The 5,000-nt window shown below is 35.7% G+C and overlaps 1 protein-coding gene across 2 annotated transcripts in view; it reads right to left on the bottom strand.

Annotated features, from left to right (window-relative positions):
* The window catches only part of LOC106883921 (breakpoint cluster region protein), a 30,935-nt gene that overhangs the window by 1,521 nt on the left and 24,414 nt on the right, over positions 1 to 5,000 (bottom strand). The gene's annotated exons all lie outside the window — the stretch shown is intronic.

The raw sequence follows: 5,000 nt of genomic DNA, 5'->3' as shown, positions 1-5,000 counted from the left end.
GAAAAACCTCCTCGTCGAATTGAAACTTCGGAAGTAAACTGAAACATTCAGATAGGGATCGTCGGATTCTTACGCGACTCGTTAGAAAGGATCACAAAAGTACAGCACCCAAAATTACTGCAGCTAAAATTGTTATTGAATGGCACAAGGAACATTCTAGTGAAGTTGAACATTTTATCTGGCCACCACTGTCCCCGGATTTCAATATTATTGAACATTTATGGTGCATTTTAGAAAAACAAGTAAGGAGTCGATATCCTCCATCAACACTACAAGAACTGGAGACTGTTTTATCAGAGGAATGGAGAAAAATTCCTTTGGAAACAATTCAAACATTGTACGAGTCCATACCTCGTAGAATCCAAGCTATAATTACTGCCAAAGGCGGTCCTACCCCATATTAAAATTAATTTGTTTGAAATTTGAAGGTGTTTCCATTATTTTGTCCAACCCCTGTATATATATATATATATATATATATATATATATATATATATATATATATATATATATATACATGCATATATGCATATATGTGTATGTGTGTATATATATGTATATTTAAAACGTGTTTGTGTGTATGTGTGTGTGCATGAGTGTGTGTACGTGTGTGTGTGTATGTGTGCGTGTGTATGTGCGTGAGTCTATGTATGCACGCGCATGTATATAATATACATGTTATTATAATAGCGAAGGGAGGATTATTGAATGGTTATTATTTTGATATTTTTAATAATTTTTCTATCTTTATAAAATAAGTATTTCATATTAATTCATTTGGTACTTATTGTTGGTTGAGATATATATATCTAATTATTGTTCTACTTAAGATCTGACGATTAGCTATATTTTTGAATAGAATTTCATTTTCGATAATTTCAATTGATTTTAATCGATTTAAATTTCTTTTCTATTTGAAAATTAGTTATGAAACACGTGTAATCATTTTATTATATTTATCTTATGATATTTACTTTGCTTTATATTATACTCATTTATTGTGCTTTTAATTGTTAATTTTTCTATATGTGATAGTGGATTTTCATCGATGAGTTCTTGAAACTTGGTTATTTTCCCTAAAACTATATATTTTATATATATTTTATCTATAAAGCTCAATTTAATTTTAATTTTTTATAAATTGATTTTAATTGAGTTTTTACTTTGGATTTTGTCCCTAATATTATTATATATATATATTATATATATATATATATATATATATATATATATATATATATATATATATATATATATATATATATATATATATATATATATATATATAAATAAGCAACACGGATTTCAAAGGTGATTGCAGTACGCACGTTTCATGCTACTTCAATTTATTTAAGCAATGCGAGCATTACCTTAAATGCAATATGAAGAGCAATCTTCAGCTGCACGAAAACGCAGAAAAATTTCTACAGTAATTTTTCTGCATTTTCGTGCAGCTGAAGCTTGCTCTTCATATTGCATTTAAGGTAATGCTCGCATTGCTTAAATAAATTGAAGTAGCATGAAACGTGCGTACTGCAATCACCTTTGAAATCCGTGTTGCTTATTTTTTTAATTTTAATCACCTATCCTTTTGGGATGCGATATTCGGATGCCTACGCATAAGTACCATATTCAACCTTGAATATATATATATATATATATATATATATATATATATATATATGTAATATACTCTTCCGTCGAAGTTGGCGTATGAGTGTACAGCTTTTGCCGAACGACCTGCACAAATAATTTGTCTATAGTGATCAAATGTTCGTGCCTCACATTAGCTCAGTCTCTCCATCAAATCGACGTTGCCTCAAACAGGTGCATTGTGTACCACGCATCAGATATCGACTTGATCGCAGAGTGACGCGAGATGAAGTGTTTGGCTCAAAAACACAACCCACGGCCCGGTCTAGAAATTGAAAGTACGATGTTGCGATCGTGAGTACAACACCCTAACCACTAAGCCATATCACTCTGTCTATATATATATAAAGCAACAGTAACATCCACCCCTAGGGGTCAGCCACACTTAAGTGGCAATATACTACACTTTATCGTGCAGTTACTGTTAATACTTCATTTAGAGAATTAACATTGCTTGTTTTCACCTTTTCAATATCAGTGAAGAATGTCACTGGAAAAGAAGATATAAGGTTTGCCAGGTTTTTGTCTCTCTCACCAAGGTCATCAGCTGTCGAACGCCGACGAAGGGAAATAACCCTGAAATCCGGATACGTTCGTGCTGCTGGTCGAGGTGAGAGGGATAACTCCCTTGGCAAACAGGACACAGTCGTGTGTCGATAAGCCAGCTGGAGGAGATGTCCTCCTGGGGCTAAAAGCAACAGTAACATCCACCCCTAGGGGTCAGCCACACTTAAGTGGCAATATACTACACTTTATCGTGCAGTTACTGTTAATACTTCATTTAGAGAATTAACATTGCTTGTTTTCACCTTTTCAATATCAGTGAAGAATGTCACTGGAAAAGAAGATATAAGGTTTGCCAGGTTTTTGTCTCTCTCACCAAGGTCATCAGCTGTCGAACGCCGACGAAGGGAAATAACCCTGAAATCCGGATACGTTCGTGCTGCTGGTCGAGGTGAGAGGGATAACTCCCTTGGCAAACAGGACACAGTCGTGTGTCGATAAGCCAGCTGGAGGAGATGTCCTCCTGGGGCTAAAAGCAACAGTAACATCCACCCCTAGGGGTCAGCCACACTTAAGTGGCAATATACTACACTTTATCGTGCAGTTACTGTTAATACTTCATTTAGAGAATTAACATTGCTTGTTTTCACCTTTTCAATATCAGTGAAGAATGTCACTGGAAAAGAAGATATAAGGTTTGCCAGGTTTTTGTCTCTCTCACCAAGGTCATCAGCTGTCGAACGCCGACGAAGGGAAATAACCCTGAAATCCGGATACGTTCGTGCTGCTGGTCGAGGTGAGAGGGATAACTCCCTTGGCAAACAGGACACAGTCGTGTGTCGATAAGCCAGCTGGAGGAGATGTCCTCCTGGGGCTAAAAGCAACAGTAACATCCACCCCTAGGGGTTAGCCACACTTAAGTGGCAATATACTACACTTTATCGTGCAGTTACTGTTAATACTTCATTTAGAGAATTAACATTGCTTGTTTTCACCTTTTCAATATCAGTGAAGAATGTCACTGGAAAAGAAGATATAAGGTTTGCCAGGTTTTTGTCTCTCTCACCAAGGTCATCAGCTGTCGAACGCCGACGAAGGGAAATAACCCTGAAATCCGGATACGTTCGTGCTGCTGGTCGAGGTGAGAGGGATAACTCCCTTGGCAAACAGGACACAGTCGTGTGTCGATAAGCCAGCTGGAGGAGATGTCCTCCTGGGGCTAAAAGCAACAGTAACATCCACCCCTAGGGGTCAGCCACACTTAAGTGGCAATATACTACACTTTATCGTGCAGTTACTGTTAATACTTCATTTAGAGAATTAACATTGCTTATATATATATATATATATATATATATATATATATATTTATATATATATATATATATATATATATATATTCTTAAGTAAAAATTTTGTTGACAGTAACCTCGAAGTTTCGGCTAGTTAATCTTGACTTTATGTAGTCTCTATTGAGTTAAAGTCTTCTTTGGCTGCGTGAGTTTGAGCAGGGTAGTAATGGGGTTCAGGGTGGGTTGATATGGAGAGGTGTTTACGAGAAATTTTTGTTGATTCAATTTGGTTTTACGTTAATGTTTACAATTATTCTCGTGTTTTAGAGATTTGTAAGCAAGTGTGTATATTTAGGTGTGTCGGTTCGTTAAGCAGGTTCACGATGTGTTTGCAGTTTAGTTATTTGGGGTTTAATCCTATTTAATCCCTTGCTTTGACAAAGTAAAGATCAAAAGTACAAAGTCCAGTTTTGTAGTGGAAATTTTTAGGGAGTTCACAAAAGAATGTAAGTAGGTGGTATTTTTTAGCTGAGCAGTTTGTTTACTTGTGGTTATTGTTGTTTAATGTATTTCCTATTTTTAAATACTGGACTTTGTACCTTTAACCTTTACTTTGTCAGCGCAAAGGATTAAATCCAATAAAGCCAAAAATAACTAAACTACAGGTACATCGACACACCTAAACCTACACATTTGCTTACAAAGCTCTGCATACGTGCGTAAGTTTTGAACATTAACATAACACCAAATTTAATCAATGAAATATCTCTCTCAAAACACCTCTCCATGACAACCCACCCTTAACCTTATTACCACTCCACTCAAAATCACACGACAAAGAAGACTTTAACCCGACAGAGACTACATAAAGCCAAGATTAACTCCAATGCTTCGCTGTCCGAGGATGGCTTAACTAACGGAAATTTCAAAGTGATTGTCAGCAATATTTTTTTTTAAGTATAAACTTTTACTTTACAAAAGAACAGAGTACACTTTACATTAATGTAAATTTTTTTCTTTTGTAATTAAACATAAAAACGAAGATTAACACACACACACACACACACACACACACACATACACACACACTCACACAGATATATATATGGAATTAAAAAAAGAAAACAGGAGAGTTTTGGAACTTTTTCCAGTTTTCTGTTTTAATACGTAATTACTCAACAACATTTCCCAGTATTTAATAATATTCTCATATAAACCATAACACCCACAAATATACTTTGGAGAACTGAAATACGAAGATGAGCTCCATGAGGTCACACCATGGATTATAACCTTTACCTATATACCATATACATATACGTGGTCTGATCAATAGGTATCCGGACTGTTGTCATAGTAACGAAGCTAAAGCATGCAGAGTGAAACCACTTGGTAAAGAAACTCTGCTGCGCATGCACACTACGTTTTAGCGCTCTAGCTCACTTCCGCTGTTTACAGCAGTGCTTGGAAGGAAGGTGTGTATCGTGTGATCGTCGCATTGACCACGAATCTGCATCAAATTTTGTCAAAAGCTCAGAGGCCAACGCAAAG

This window comes from Octopus bimaculoides, chromosome 6 (assembly GCF_046866305.1).
Source record: "Octopus bimaculoides isolate indiv1 chromosome 6, ASM4686630v1, whole genome shotgun sequence".
NCBI lineage: Eukaryota > Metazoa > Mollusca > Cephalopoda > Octopoda > Octopodidae > Octopus > Octopus bimaculoides.
This window is presented reverse-complemented; position numbering and strand designations above follow the sequence as displayed.